The 17,017-nt window shown below is 45.1% G+C and overlaps 1 protein-coding gene across 1 annotated transcript in view; it reads left to right on the top strand.

Annotated features, from left to right (window-relative positions):
- Emilin2 (elastin microfibril interfacer 2) overlaps positions 1-17,017 on the top strand; it is a 59,322-nt gene that overhangs the window by 1,670 nt on the left and 40,635 nt on the right. The window lies entirely within an intron of this gene.

Consider the following 17,017-nt stretch of genomic DNA (forward strand, 5'->3'; position numbering starts at 1 on the left):
CAAAAATAAAGTTGTACAAACGTGCAGAAACACAGGGGAGCCCTTTACTTTTTAATATATAGGGAAAACAGTGGATACAGACCCCCTGGCCAGCACGGAGATTCAGAACTGTCAACTTGCCTTGAATTGGTCTGTATTCTGATTTAGACTTCACAGTCCACGGCCAGCTGCCGGTGACAGGACAGCCAAGTGAAGGTTTTACACTGAGACAGAAACACAAACCGAGTATTCAACACAATCTGGAAGGATTTGCTTGAAATTAGAATTGGATTGTCAGCCAGGACAATTTCATTCACTTTACACAAGAGCTATATATTTTTTTCTGTAATCTTAATTCTTACTATGACACTTCAGAGATAAATTTCTTAATAAAAATAAAACAAGAGGGCTGGAGTTGGGAGATGGCTCAGTGAGTAAAGAGCCCTTGCTATGCAAGCTTGAGGCCCTGAGACTGAATGGCTAGCACCCACATGGGGATGGTGACTGCCAGGCAATCCCAGCACTAAGGAATGGGGGAGAGTGTGGGATGGCTACTTCCTGCTTGCCACCAGCCAAGCTCCAAATTCAGAGAGGGACCTTACAAGATGGTAAAGTGGAGAGTGAGAGTTGGACACCTGACATCTCTGCCTCTACAAGCACCTGCACATGTGTGCACACACACTGAACACATCTACACACATGTGCGTACACACTGAACACACCTGCACACACAATGAACACTCATGCACACACACTGAACAACCTGTACACACATACACAACACACTGAACGCACAATGAACATACCTGCATACATGTAAATAAACTTGCACACACATATACACACTGGACACACACATATAATACATACATACACATATACAAACAAACATACATACATACACAGAAATTTGTATTTCTGAGGGTAGTTTTTTTGAGACAGGGTATTGCTATGTAATCCTAGTTGGCCTCAAACTTAGATCTATCTGCCTGTCTCTGTTTTCTGAGGAGCTGAGATTAAAGGCACGCACCCACATACTTGGTGATAATTTCGGGGGTTTTGTTTTTTATTTGGGTATTTGAAGCAAGGTTTGCTAAGTAGCCTGAAATTTACTGTCTAGCCCAGGTTGGTCTTGAACTCAAAGTAATCATACCTTGACTTCTAGAGTGTTGGAGTTATGGACATGAGGCTCTCCTGCCTGCTTTGCTTTTTGGTTAGAAGATGATTTGGGGATGTAGCTCACTTGGTAGAGTACTTGCTTGGCATGCGTAAGCCACGGCTCTTCCCCCAGCACTGCACAAAACAGCCGTGATAGCACGCTTCTGTAACCCTCAGATCTGGGATTCTTACAGTGTGGAGAGGCTCCCCCTTGGTCCTAGGCTGGCTTTGGGGATACATCTTGGGAGACATGGGGTTCTTCCTGTGGGGTGAGTGGGCAGCTGAAGTCCCTGGCAGTGAGGCTGGCCTACATGCTCTGCATCCGCTATTTTTATAGCAGTCCCTGAGAGTCATTAGAAAGGAGCAGAACCAAGTCCAGCTCTTGGCTTTTCTCTCCCAGTCTCAGCCCCCTCCTACTCCCTCAATTCAAACAGTCCCTGTTGTCTAAAAGTGTCTATATCTGTGTGTGTGTGTGTGTGATGTGTGCATTGTGCATATGTGTGTGTGTGCAGTGTGTGTGTATATGTATGTATTGTGTATGCAGTATATTGTGTGCAGTGTGTATGTGTGTGTGTGTGTGATGTGTGCAGTGTGCATATGTGTGTTTGAGTGCAGTGTGTGTGTGTGTATATGTATGTATTGTGTATGCAGTATATTGTGTGCAGTGTGTATGTGTGTGTATGTAGTGTATGTGTGGTGTGTGTGTCTGTATGGTGTGGTGTGTATGTGTGTGTGTGTGTGTGATGTGTGCAGTGTGCATATGTGTGTTTGAGTGCAGTGTGTGTGTGTGTGTATATGTACGTATTGTGTATGCAGTATATTGTGTGCAGTGTGTATGTGTGTGTATGTAGTGTATGTGTGTGGTGTGTGTGTCTGTATGGTGTGGTGTGTGTGTGTGTGGTGTGTTGCTGGCCCTCTCTTAGGTGGGAATGGAGAAGCAAAGGCCTGCTGTGTCTTACTGCTGTCCTAGTACTTAACAGTCAGGTTGTTGCTGGTAGAAAGCGACTGTGTTTCTTCTCTGCATGGGACTACCCATCTCTTCCTTTATGTATTTTTCATGATTCATGGCAGAGATTCCAGATAGGTCCACCCTTCTGCTGGACCAACAGCTGTTAGCATTTGTGGCATCTGGGGGTGTCCTCTCCATGGTCATGATGTCCAGGGAGACCAGATGTAAGCAGTATGTATTTGCTTTGCCTCTCAGCTCAAGGCTCAGGCTCTTGGGGCTGGGAGTTTCCTGTTTTCCCACATCATCAAGAGACTGGGGTGGTCAGCACCTACCCCTGCCCTTACGCTTCTGGCCTGCCTTGTATAAAGAAGAATCTTTTCCTCTTGTTTCCTTGCCCTTTGCACTTTAATTAAAGTACAGTTCACGTGCTGTAACAGTCACCTTGCAAAGTGCTCCTATCCATGTGTTATGGCACGGGCCTGCAGCTGCGTAACTGCCCATATAACCAAGGGCAAACTGTTCCTATACCTGTCACCTGCCCCAATACCTGCTAACGAATGTGCAGTCTTCTCTGTCTATCCAGAAGAAGGTGATACAAATGGATCCTTTTGACATTAGCTTCCTCCACTTAGCATGAGACTGTGTGAGCGTGCGTGCGTGCGTGCGTGCGTGCGTGTGTGTTATCTCTAGTGCTTTGAGATAGGGTCTCTCTATATGATCCTCCTATGATTTTGAACTCTCAATTCTCCGGTTTCAGCATCCTCAGGGGTGGGTCAGCATGTATGCCGCATCATGCCTGGCTCACTTATTTATTTCTGAGACGAGGTCTGTGTTGCCCAGGCTGAAAGCCTTGACGTAATCCATTTGTTGCCTCCTCAACTTCTTGAGTATCTGGGGCTATAGGCAAAGCGGAAAACCTGGCTTATCGAGGTTCTTATTCGTCATTTGTAGTCGCTGCTTTATTCCCTTTGTGAGTTAGAGGTTTGCGTACTGTTTTCTGTAAGGGCCAGAGGGTAGACATTTAGGGTGATGTGGGTCAGGCGGCCTGTGTTCAGGGTCACTGATACGGAAAGCTTGTCATTGGAACTGTAGGGCTGCTGACAGGGCCTAGAGTCCTAGATCATTTGGGAACTGTGTTGCTTCTGTCGGAGTTTTTGTGAATGAAGCCTCTGTAAATGTCCAGAGACAAGTATCTGTGGAAACTCTTTGCAGCTCTCTGGGCTGATGGTCTAATTTTTCCTCTCAGTTGTAGTTTGGACATTCAAACCTTGACCTTTAAGATAACGCATAGTTTCGATGGCCTTTATATTGGTGTTACAAACCTGAATCAAATCTAATATTCAGCCACATCTGTCCTGGGGAAAGATTATGACAGCTTGCCTAAGCACGCAGAGTCCAGAGTCTGGTTCCTGTAGCAGAGATGGTCCACACAAATACTAGAGCCAAGCCAGGCATTTGGTGATGCATTTGGAAGTGGAGGCAGGAGGGTCAGAAGTTCAAGACCGTCCATGGGAGTTTGGGGCCAGGTTGGGCTCTGAGACCTCATCGTAAAGATATAAAAAAAACCAGTCTGGATCAATAGATAGCAGTGAAGGGTGCACACTGCTGTTGCAGGAGACCCCAGTTCAATTTCTAGCCCCTTTGTTGAGTGACTCACAAGTGTTCCAGGGGCTCTGAAACTCTTCTGACCTCCAAGGATAATTGCACTCATGCGCATATATATCCATACATACACTCCTGCATATACATAATTTAAACACGCATGCGTGCACGTATGCACACGTGTGCACACACGCAATCAAAAGCAAGCCTAATACTAAAACTTCATCCCTGAGATTTCTGACCTCCATGCTGGCTGCCCACTCTGGAGACCAATGTATCACCCCATAAGGCCTCAGTCCATGGGGTACATTAGGGAGAATCAAGGGTATCAAACAGATGCCGGGGTGTCTAAGGACTCTAATTCCAGACTACAGCCTAGGTCAGTGTTCATCTGCCCAACTTGCTGGGCAGTCTGCTTCCTCCAGAACTGGTCTGTGGGGACCTTCTGACCTTCCTCATTCTGCCTACAAATATGACCATCAATGTGTCCCAGTAAGAAAAACTAAGGCAGAGGCTCTTCCAGCTCTGGCTGTGTAAGGTATTTCTCAGTGACTGTAGGCAGGTGTCTAGCTCACTGCCTGTGTTGAGAGATCAGGTTAATTGAGGGCTGTTCTCCCAAAGTCCCTAGAGGTTACAGTACTTGCTTCCCAGGGGCTTACACCGCAAATTTGGAAGCAGTTTCTGCCTTTCTGTTTATACAGGCGCTTCACAGTGCCCTAGAGGAGTGAGGACTTCCTCCCTGCTGCCTGGCTTAGGATGCTGAGTGAGACTCAGGAGAACCCAGAGAGACTCAGCTGAGGGCAACTCGCTGGTCCGTAGCCCTTTCTCTTAAGGAAATGATTTCATTCATCTATACTCTCTCCTGCTAGCTTCTGGTGCCTACATTGGGTTGGAAGGAAGTCAAGATCTGAAAGAACGTCAACCTTGGGCAGTGTCTCCTTCCTTCTTATGTATTTGGTAGGAATGGGGGTGAGCGTGATTGTGCACAACACTCGGTCGGGGTCAGGGAACAGTCAAAGGACACAGTTCTCTCCTTTCTGCCTTTGTGTGGGTACTGGGGAGGAGAGGTTGGACTCAGGCCATCAGGCTTGGTGGCAAGTACCATTACCTCAGTGAACCATCTTACCCAGCCCTCGAGCATTGCTAAAGCCTGGACTTCAAGAACACGATGCTCACGACTGTTGAGGGGTTCTGCCACTCTGTCCCTAGTTAAGATTTATTTATTTATTTATTTATTTATTTATTTATTTATTTATTTTAAAGAATTATTTATTTTATGTATAAGAGTACATTGTAGCTGTCTTCACACACACCAGAAGAGGGCATCAGATCCCATTACAGATGGTCCTGAGCCACCATGTGGTTGCTGGGAATCCAACTCAGGACCTCTGGAAGAATAGTCGGTGCTCTTAACCACTGAGCCATCTCTTCAGCTCACGAGATTTATTTTTTTTAATGTGTGTGGGTATTATGTCTACAAGTGTATATGTATACAACCCACGTGCCTAGTGCCCACAGAGTCAGAAAAGGGTGTTGGATTCCCCTGGCACTCAAGTTGTGAGTTGCCAGGTGTGTGTTGGGAGCTAAACCTGGGTCTTTTGCAAGAGCAGCAAGTGCTACTAACCACTGAGCACCGTCTCTCTGGCCCTTGGTTCTTGTTTTTTTTGTTTTGTTTGTTTTTGTTTTTGTTGTTGTTTGGTTTGTATCCTAGGCTGGCCTCAGACTGGAGGTCCTCTCCTCCCTTGGTCTCATGAGTGTTGGGGCCTCTGCTTCCACCTCATCATCTGTTCTGAAAAGCCACAGTCAAGAAAGCTGCTGAGAAAGAGAGAGAGAGAGAGAGAGAGAGAGAGAGAGAGAGAGAGAGAGAGAAAACGAGAGAAAGGGAGAGAGGGGGAACTGTGTTTCAATGAGAATGGGTTTGGGGGGGCATAGCTGCTGTGGAGAATTTGTGAGAGGGCTGACCTTGGAAGTAGGGATCCAGGCAGGATGCAGGGAAGGGTCTGCTTCTGTCTGCCTGAGTGTACCCAGCCTCCTTTCTGCTTTTCTTATATTTTTTCTTCTGTATGGATGCTAGTCCATATTAGATATTAGTGTCTTCCCCTCCTCTCTCTGTCCCTCTCCTCCCCTCCCCTGCTAAGGATTGGTCCCAGAGCGTTTCGTGTGCTAGAGGAGTATTCTACCATTGACTACATCTCCCAGAACTATTAACTCCTTAAAAAAAGATGAGCCCCAAGAGGGATCTGGGTGGAGTACACTCAGAGCCTGTGCTGCGGGAAACGTAGACCAGGAATCTGCAGCAGGTGTCGGTTCTGGGTCAAGTTCCAAGACACTTCTAATCTCCAGATTCCAAGGGGAACAGATGGTCATACAGTTGGAAAGAAAGTTGTCTATTAAGGACTAGTCCTTGCCAGGAAAAATAGTTTATTTTCGTTTTTTTCCCCTTCCCCTCCCAAGTACAGGATGCATAAGGCTAAAACAAAGTCCCAGACAATTTCTTACACATTTGTCTCCAGGAACACAATCCCATCCAATTCAGAGGGGGTATCTCCTCCCCTTTTACCTTTTAAACAAACATTTGGCACACAGTTGGCGGTTCAGAGCCTTGTTCCTTAGCATTAAATCACCTGCAGACGGCTGAGCTGGAGAAGGCTGAGCTGGTATCAGAGGACACCTGTCGGGGAGGGGGAGAGACCACAGTTTAAACTGGAAGGTCACATGACTGCTGTGAAGTCTTTTGGGGGGCACCTATCCTCCAGCCCTTTGGGGTTGTACCTTCCTATCGAACTCAAGACTGTCTTCCAGGTTTCTTGTTTCTGTATTTGGAAAGCTCTTTCCAGAATATTCTCATAGTTATTATTCTTGCTACCAGCTTATAGTGGGTAGGACACAGACTGGGGTCTCAGGAAAATGACTTTACTGTGTAAGGCCCTGGATTCAATTCTCAGTATCAACAAAACAAAACTCCAAGCTTCTGTGTTTCTCTTCTTAACTTTTTTATTTTCGGTCTTGGAGATAATGAATACAAATTAAAAAATTTTTTTAAATATTTAAAAATAAAACAAAAAAAACCCAGCAACAGCTGGCCGGGCAGTGGTGACATAGGCCTTTAATCCCAGCACTAGGGAAGCAGAGGCAGGCAGATCTCTTGAGTTAGAGGCCAGCCTGGTTTATAGAAAGAGTTCCAGAACAGTTAGGGCTACACAGAGAAATCCTGTCTTAACAAAACCCCAACCAAACAAACAACCCTCCCCCCCACAAAACCAACACAGCAACAACAAAGAAGGCAGAAAAAACCAGTCACTTCTTGGAGTGTTTTATTCTCATTAATTAGTCTTTCTCTGTTGACCTGCATTGACAAATGGTATCTGAGTTAAAATACTGAGGCAGCCAGAAAAGGGTAGGTGGGTGTGGGTGTGGGTGTGGGCGTGGGTGTGGGCATGGGCGTAGGCAGCCTGGTCTGTAGGGAGCTGTGATAGACCACCCGGGCCATGCTCCCCATGGTGGCTTCAATCCAAGCATGTGGATGGCAACATGTGTTAGCTAAGAAGATAGGAGGCTTGGTCTGGGCTTCCAGATACTAACTACCCTGTGAGGCTGTAAGTTACCAGGCACCTAAGGCACTTGTATTTCTGAGCTAGCGGCAGAACCGTGTCAAGGAGGCCCAGACGAGGAAAGATGACCTGGCTGAGGGGACTTTGATAACCTCACTGTCAGGACTGTGAGGCATACCTAGCCTGATGGGTACACATTGGCTTTGTGTGCCCTGAGGCTGCTGCCTCAAGAGGGCTGCTGTCTCCGAAGCCTTCAGAGCTGAGGATATTGCTGACTGGTTGGGGGAAGACTGGAGTATTCAAGAGGGCTAATGACAGAGTGGATAATAATAATGACTGAGATAATAAGGAAATGATGTGTTGAAGAAAAACTTTATAAAAAGTATTTAAACCTCAGAGGTAGGCTGGCGTAGGGCCAGCCCTGGGGTCCACGAGGGAGTGCCTAACAATAGATACACTGCAGTGAGGCCCCTCTACAGGTATTTATAGCTGCTTCTGCAGTGCTGAGGAACTGGTAGATCACTACTTAGTGGGGATGTTGATGTGGTCCAAGCATGGCTCTCTAGGTGACCCTCCCTCGCCCACTGAAATGTTGCTACATTGTTTGGGTTTTGTTTTGGTTTTCGGAGCTGGGAGTTAGATCCAGGATGTGCTCTACACATCAGCTATACCACGGTGAGCCCCCCTCCCAAATTCTTCAGGAATCTCCCACATCTGGAAAACGTTAAGATGCCGTCATGCTTGCTGGGCTCATGTAATGCAGTAGGTAAGAGTCTAACAGTCACACCCTCCTTCCCAGGAGGATTTTAAACCTTAGGCTGATAAAGCTGCCAATATGCAGATCGCTTCCAGTCTGTCACAAAGTGTCCTGATTTACTGCTGGTCACGTGGCTTCCTATCCTTTTTTTTTTTTTCAACTCAAAATTAACTGCTTTAGTCCTTTCATGAGTCAGTTTTCTTCGATTAAAATTAGTGGGGAACAACTGATCAAATGGCATGTCTATAATGAGGTGACAAAGACTTTGACAGGAAGGAGTGAAGGGAGTCGCTGAGTAGTTTTCACTATGATAGCGATTCGTATCAGAGGTTAATGTGAGGATTAAAATTAAACTCGCCACTAACTATTGTCCTTTCTTATTCAAAGAGCTCATGGGTGCTGGGGTGGGTCAAAAATGTTGTGGAAAGCTAACTTTTCGGGGTGTGTCATTTGGAAGGACCCAGCTGTACTTTCTCCCCTTTCCCCAGCCCAACCTAAGAATACCAAAAGATGAGGGAATACACTTAAAATTCTTGATTTGCCGGGCCAGCCCTTCAGGACAATGTATTTCGTTTATGCATTTGGCTCAGAGGAAAGCAGTTTGGGTCACTTCCATGAAAGGGAATCTGCTGTGGCTTCTCTGTGTTTTTCCAGCTTCTTATTTTTGGATTTGAGTGGGCTTGACTGGTTATCGCTTTGCAGAGATTAGCTCAGCAAGGGCCCTTCCTCAAAGATTGAGATAGCGGGCTGAGGCAGGCAGATCTCTACGAGTTCAAGGGACAGTCTGCTGTACACAGAGGGTTCCAGGACAGGCAAGACCATATACCGAGACCACGGCTCCAGAATAAATAAATAAATAAATAAATAAATAAATAATACAAACCAACCAAAAAGGTGCTAAGACTTTCCCTTCAGCTGGAAGTTGTTTCACTAACGTGTCAGACAGGGATAATGAGATGAAGACATAAAAATGCCGTCTAAAGCCTGAGCTGACACTGCTTGTTTTTCTGCGAACTGAAGCTTCTCTGTGTCTGAGGAGGTTGAGAGCTGTGATCCTGATTGCAACAGAGCTCCGGGTGGGGGTTGGGGGGGTGGTTACGCAATCCAGCACTTCATGGGAGGCTTGTCTCCACTAAAGCCTTTCTCTGGCTCCTGCCAGACCACAGAGCCCTCTCCCTTTTCTCTGCCCACCCTCCCTCCCTCCTTCCCTCCCTTCCTTCCTCCCTCCCTTCCTTCCTCCATTCCTTTTCCTGGTGATGGAACTGAAGGTTTCACATCTGCCAAGCACAGTCCTTTCACATGTTTGGTTGAAGGGCTTCGACAGGGAGACAGCAGCAAGCCTTTCTTATTGTTTTGAACTTTTCAGACTCTGTATCTAGCCTGCAGAAGTGGCAGTGTCCAGGCAGGACCAGCACAGCCATCAGGATAGGGCCCAGGCTCTTCCCCATAAGGATGCATTGCAACATCTGGCCGTACAAAGGGAAGGCATCATTGTGTCACTGCAGAGGAAAAAGATGAGGACAACCCTGGGGCTCCCTCGAATTTGGGGACAGGAGGGGACACAGGAAGGCATTTGTAGCTTGTTTTTGAGCCAAAGTGTGAGACTGGAAAGTCATGAATCCTGACTGGCTCTCAGTGTTTTCTTATTATTATATTTTGGGGTGTGTGTACCACAGCATTCTTGTGGAAGTCAGAAGACAACTGCTAGGAAGTCTTCTGAAGTCCTGAGGATGGGGCCATTGGGTTGGCAGCAGGTGCTTTACTCATCTCAGAGGCCTGTTTTCTAGTTTGTTTGTTGTTTGTTTGTTTGTTTGTTTTTGAGACAGGGTTTCTCTGTATAGTCCTGGAACTCACTTTATAAACCAAGCTAGTCTCGAAATCTGAAATTCACCTGCCTCTGCCTCTCAAGTGCTGGGATAAAGAGTGTACCACCACCACCTGGCTGTTCTTTGCCTTCTTTTTTCAAGACAGGAATCCACGTAGCCCAGGCTGGCCTTGAGCTAAATAAATGTAAATATTGTGTGTGTGTGTGTGTGGGTGTTTTGCATGCATGTATGTATTCACACAATGTGCATGCTTGGTGCCCAAGGGGCCAAAAGAGGGCATCAAATCCACTGGAACTGGAGTTACAGACAGTTATGAGCCAGCATGTGGGTGCTGGGAACCGAACCTTGGTCCTCTGAAAGAACAGAGAGTGCTCTTAACCCCGGAGCCATCTCTCCAGCCCTCAAGTCTATACTTTAAAGGTTAAAAAAAAAAAATTAGCCGGGCAGTGTTGGTGCATGCCTTTAATCCCAGCACTTGGGAGGCAGAGGCAGGTGGATTTCTGAGTTCAAGGCCAGCCTGGTCTACAGAGTGAGTTCCAGGACAGCCAGGGCTATACAGAGAAACCCTGTCTCGAAAAACAAAAACAAAACAAAACAAAAAATTTAACTTAAGTTTCCAACAGGGAACAATTGACTGTGTTGCCAAAGAGGAAACTTTTATAAAAAAGATGGCTCCTCCCATGGAAATTCCCAGGAATCTAGCAGTAGGGGACACGGACTACGAAACTGTCACCTTTTGTAACCAGGCAAGACTTCCAGTGGAGGGATGGGGATACTAACCCAGCCACAAAACCCTTCCACCCACAATGTTTCCTGCCTATAAGAGATTCAGGGATAAAGAGAGAGCAGAGACTGAGGGAATGACCAACCAGTGACTGGCCACTGCTAATGATATTCTGTTATACTTACAGACAGATGTAGAGACCCATAGCCAAACATTAGGCAGAGCCTGGGGAATCTTGTGGAAGGGTGGCAGGGGGCAGGAGGGAGATTTAAGGAGCCAGAGAGGTCAAGGATACCATAAGAAAACCTACAGAATCAACTAACCTGGGCCTATAGGGGCTCACAGAGACTGAACCATCAACCAGTGATCATGCATGAGACAGACCTAGACCCCCTCCCTACACATATGTAACAGATGTATAGCTTTGGTTCTCATGTGGGACCTCTAACAGGAGCAGCAGGGGCGGTCTCTGACTCTGTTGCCTGCCTTTGGATCCCTTCCCCTTAACTGGACAGCTTTGTCTAGCCTCAATAGAAGAAGAAATGCCCACTCTTATTACAACTCGATATGCCAAGGTGGGTTGATATCCATGGGAGGTCTTCTCTTTTCTGAGGAGGAAGGGAGGGGACCTAGACGGAGAAGAGGACACAGGGAGGGACTGGGAGGAGAGGAGACAGGGGAAGCTCTGATCAGGATATAAAGTGAATAAATTAATGAAAAAAAGATGGCTCCTCATTCTGAAAACGACTTATCGATGCTGCCTTTAGCTGTTACTTGAGACTCAGTGTAGTTGGTTAAACTGAAGACCAGAGCACTTTCCTTCCTCAGACTTGGAAATTTATTTATTTATTTTCACATTTGGGAGCTGGGGTTGAGCAGGGGCCTGCCTTCATGTGTAGTAGAAACACATCTTAGCTCTTAGCTGCACCGCCAGCCAGACCTGCAGATGCTAACATTCTTGAAGGAAGAAATAGTCCATTTTGTAAAAACAACAGCTTTACAATGTGTGGTGGCACATACCTCTGTTCTCAGAAGTCGGGAGGCAGAGACGGATAGATTTTCTGTGAGTTCGAAGCTAGCCTGGTCTCCATAACTCATTCCCAAACAACCAGGACTATATAGAGAGAACCTGTATCAGACAAACAAATCACACACAAAGCAGCTTTGAGGTGTAATTTGCATAAAACATGTATTTGGAGTTGTGTAATTTACTGTTTCAGTGTGTGTATATTCTCACAAAAGCAACTTTGTGATTAAGGTGGTGCCCTGTGCTGGCTAGGTTTATGTCATCTTGACAGAAGCTAGAGTCATCAGAGAGGAGGAGGGCTCAATTGAGAAAATGCCTTTATAAGACCAGGCTGTAAGCAAGCCTGTAGGGCATTTTCTAAATTGATGGTTGATGAAGAGAACTCAGCCCATTGTGGGTGGTGCCATCCCTGGGCAGGTATTCCTCTGTTCTATACGAGAGCAGGCTTAACGTGTCAGGAGGAACAAGCCAGTAAGCAGCATTCCTCCATGGCTTCTGCATCAGCTCCTGCCTCCAGGTTCCTGCCCTGTTTGAGTTCCTGCCCTGCTTCCTTCAGTGATGGACGATAGATGATGAACTGTGAGTGAAATAAACCTTTACCTCCCAACTTGCTTTCGGTCATGGTGTTTCATCACAGCTATGGTAACCCTAAAACAAAATTGGTATCAAGACTATGGGGTATTACTGTCAGACTTGATGGTGTTTTTTGGGAGATTGTGGTAGAACTTTTGGACTTCGGGCTAGAAAAGCCATTGAGTGCTTACTGGCTTGTTCCTCATGGCATGTTCAGCCTGCTCTGCTCTTCTGTGGGAGCCTGGAAGATAAGATATTGGGAACAGGGTTGGTGAGATGGCTCAGTGGTTAAGAGCACTGACTGCTTTTCCTGGCGGTCCTGAGTTCAAATCCCAGCAACCACATGGTGGCTCACAACTATCTGTAATGAGATCTGATGCCCTCTTATGGGGTGTCTGAAGACAGCTACAGTGTACTTACATATAATAAATAAATAAATAAACAAACCTTGGGGCTGGAGCTAGCCAGGTTGGAGCAAGAGTGAGAGGTAAGGGGGAAAAAAGATCTTGGGAACAATGAAAATGATGGAGGTCAGACTCGTAAAGTTTTAGAGGGAAGTTTAAAGACTCTTTCAGGGGTTTTTGCTAGGTTGAATTAATAGTCTGAATTAATGGTGTCTAGTCAGATTGCAGCTGATGAATTAGCTTTGATTAATAAGAGACAAGAGCCAATGAAGTGAACTCTTTGCTTTGCTGATCCAATCCATGCTGGTCCCCTGGAGCTGAGAAGTTAGCAATAACTAAGAAGAGACCAGCATCACTGAGGTGACGCCTGAGGGAAGTGTTTCCTCAGAGTCAGCACAGAGTCTGGGAGCTATATTTCTGAGGCAGGCAGGGTCTTACCTAGTATTAGCAGCTGAACTTGGTAGTAGTGAAGGAGTCACCAGGTGGTACTGATTTTGAAGTTAAGAAGGGGGTCACAGAGGGCAGTGAAGGCATGGCACTGTGTGGTAGGGTTGTCCCTGAAGAAAGCCCAGGAGAGGCTATTGGTGAAAGTGCAGCCCAGTTACAGTAAGAGACTCCAGAAATTTGGAGATGCTATAACCATGGGATGACCGCTAGGCACAGTAGTAGTGATAGAATGAAGACTGTTGGAACCTAGCTTGCTAGGCTAGCTGTGTTGCTGTAGATGGTGGAAGATTGTGAGTGGATCCCAGACATTGGGCAGTGAGTTATTTACACAGTTGGAGTTTGGTTTTCATTTGTTCAGGTTGTGACTGTGTCCTGGTTCTTCCCTCTTGAAGTAAAAAAAAAATCCATTTTTTAATTTTTTATTTTACAAGAGCCCATAGTTGAGACGTTTTGGGATGTTACAAAATTTTGGATTTTTGTTTTCTTTTGTTTCTTTGCTTTGCTTTGTTTTTGGAGGCAGGGTTTCTCTGTGCAGTCTTGGCTGTCTTGGAACTTGCTATATAGACCAGGCTGACCTCAAAAAGAGTTTTTATTTTAAAAGTGACTAGATCTTTTAAAGAGATGAGATCAAGTTTTTAAAGTGTTTGAATTTATAAGACTGTGGGCCTTTTCAAGTTTGTACAGTGTTTTTATTGGGATTTTTATTGGGATATTGATATTAATGTGTGATCTTGGGATGAACAAGAAAGGGAAGGTTGTGTCTTAACAGTGATGTGTACCAATGAGTCTGAGGCGCTTTCCCACTTTCTCTTCTATTAGATTCAGTGTCTCTGGTTTTATGTTGAGATCCTTGATTCACTTGGACTTTAGTCCAAGTTCAAGTATATTTTTGGCTTCTTTGTCAAAGATCAAGTGTCCATACATGTGTGGTTTTACTTCTGGGTCTGCAATTCGATTCCATTGATCAACATGTCTGTCTCTGTACCAATACCATGTAGTTTTTTTTTTTTTTTATCACTATTGCTCTGTAGTATAACTTGAGGTAAGGGATGATGAGTCCCTCAGAAGTTCTTCTATTGTTAAGAATTGTTTTAGCTATTCTGGGATTCTTTGCTTTTCCAGATGAATTTGAGAATTGTTCTTTCCATGTCTTTAAAGAAGACATGGGCTGGTGGTCCATGCTCGACAAATCTCTCAAACCTCTTGCTAAGCCCTCCATTCCCCTTGCCAACAAATCTTCAGTGGAAGCTGCCAATAGCTGCTTTCTTTTCATTATTATAGCTAAGTTTGGAGTGTTCTAGGATTTTCTATAAATAGTATCACATGGAATACAGTCTTTCTTTGATCTGGTCTTTTTTACTGAGCATAATTCCTTCGAGCTTTGCCCATGCTGTACTCTGTACCAGTAGTTGATAACTTTTCATCACTAAGCGTCTTTTCATTGTAAAGTCACGGCTATTTGTACACAATTGCACAGTAGGTGAAGATTTACCACGAGCTACAGAACAGAAGATCGTTTACCTTGGTCGTAAGGTTACTTCTGATTTTCTGAAGAACAGCTAAGGTGCTAAACACGTAACAAATGAGGAATTTGAGATAAAACCAAAGTGGAGTTTAAAAAGCCACTTCACATCCATCATCTTGAAAATGGAAGAGTAGGGATGCGTAAGTGGAATGAGCCATTGTGAAGCTCGGTGAGCTACTCCATCCCATTAAACAAATATCTCTGTGCCAGGCCTACATCTCATCGCAAGCTAGATGCCGAGGGTCCTTACCCTATGCCCTTCAGAAATTCATATGCCGTAGATGACATGAGGCAAACAGAAGCAATTAGGAAACAAGGGAAAGATAACAAGATGCTGATGATATTCAGAAATGCATATGCTGCAAATTATGTGAGGCAAACAGAAGCGATTATGAAATGAGGGAAAGATTTCAAGATGTTGATGATAGTCAGAGATGCAAGAAACCATTTCCAGCTAGGAGTCGTCTGAGAACTTGGTTGGAAATCCTGACATCTTGGAGGGTATTTGAAGGAAGGTTTTAGCAGGATATACTCGTCCAAAGCCAGCTTGAAAGGGTCAGGTAAACTGAGGAGGGGAAGGGAGTCAGTGATTAATCACTCAGCAGACCTTTTCTCTGAGGGAGTAAAACTTAATTACCTGGGGCTGGCGTAAAGGGAGCAGAGACACATGCAGACACACGAAGAGACACGCACACACACACAGACACACAGACACACACAGACACACAGACACACATATATATATATATATATATATATATATATATATATATATACAGACATACACACACAGTGAGACACACACAGACACACAGAGATATATATACACACAGAGACACAGATATACACACAGAGACATACGGATACACACACAGACACAGACAGACAGGCAGACAGACAGACACACACACACACACACACACACACAGTAGATGAAACAAGGCTCCAACAACTTTATTTCTTCTCCCACAGCTTATATCCTCCAGCAAAATCTTTCAAACAGTACAAAAATTAAAATGTGGCTATATTCTATTTTTCTTTAAGTGAAGGATTACAATGAAAGAAAAACCCCAGCTTGTTTCCTAATGCCTTTACATGATTGTTTTACATAATATAGGTAAAATGACAAATTATTCCCATGAACCCACAGACGTACAATCATACCTAAGCAACTTGTTATTGATTAATAAGGTGTAAGCAAGTAAGATATCTTTCTTAACCACTTTCTCTTACTGGCAGGCAGTAATTTGCAGATACAAAGAAAACATCATTTTATTATTTATCTTGAAAGGTAATCTTAGGAAAATCTTAAAATCACAAATCTAAACTTTTATATAAAACAATCCTTAGGGTGCACATCTACTTATTAACAATTCTTTTTATTAAGTCATATCAGGAAGCTGAGGGCAAAAATGGGTACAAGAAAGGAATCATCACCTTGATCCATCGGCCCAGCTTCAGCAAGAGAGGCGTGTCATCTAGCGCTAGTTGAGCTGCCATTGTTCTTATCCCCGGACCTTAAACACATCCCTTGATCAATAATCAGAAGCATGCCTTTCTGAACTTTAAATTGTTTCCCAAGATTTTCCACGTCCAGGCCAGTAACAAAGACATCTTAACCTAACTTTACTGACAATCTACATCTCTAAATTCTTTCTAAGGGTGGCGGTTGAATCCTGATTCTCTTCCAGCAGCAATGTTTGAAAAAGATCTATCACTAATAAACAGTGTTAAGTGCCTATGACACTGCCCCGTGAGGGGCTGGAAGCCCCCTTAGAGTTTTCACACAACTCATAGGTTATACGGGATGTGGTGACAGCATGAAGTCCTCAGGTCGTGTAGTCCTCAGGGCTCTGCCTCTTGGAGGCACACCCATCATGATTGTGCTAACCGATGGGTGGCATTCCCTGAGTTCTAAAGCTGTTTGGCTGTTCCTCTTCTATTGCCCCCAAAAGATATATGCAGACTGAGAGAAGGGCAGCGCCACCACAGAAAGGAACGGAGCGGAGAACTGAGCGGTGAGAAATGAAGGGGCTGTGATAGACTAGTACATCAAGGTTGCTTCCTCCAGGGCTGGCAAGTAGGGAGGTGTGACGGACACATCTGTTTCAGGTCCTCCCTCCTTGGCCTGCTGGAGGCTGCCATCTTCTCCCCGTAGCTCTTCACAGCATCATCCCTGTATATACATATCTGTGTTTTAATCCCCCTTAAATGAGCATGAGTCACGATTGTAGTGATCTCACCTAAACTTGATCTTGGGTTGCTATGGGTCCTTTGACCAAGTAAGGGCACCTTTTGAGGTACTGAGATTGAGGACTCATACCAACATGGATGTGAGTTTGAGTTTGAGCTTCATTGTTCGAGTGAAGGGAAGTTGTCAGAGCTGTGCTTCCTAATATTCAAATCTGGCAACACGCTCAAGGTCACTTTGCCTTTGGGAGTCTGGGTAGCAGTAGGAGATGCAGGGAGATGGACTCTTAGGAGACTGGCCTTGG

The sequence above is a fragment of the Grammomys surdaster genome, unplaced genomic scaffold (genome assembly GCF_004785775.1).
Source record: "Grammomys surdaster isolate TR1022 unplaced genomic scaffold, NIH_TR_1.0 132, whole genome shotgun sequence".
NCBI lineage: Eukaryota > Metazoa > Chordata > Mammalia > Rodentia > Muridae > Grammomys > Grammomys surdaster.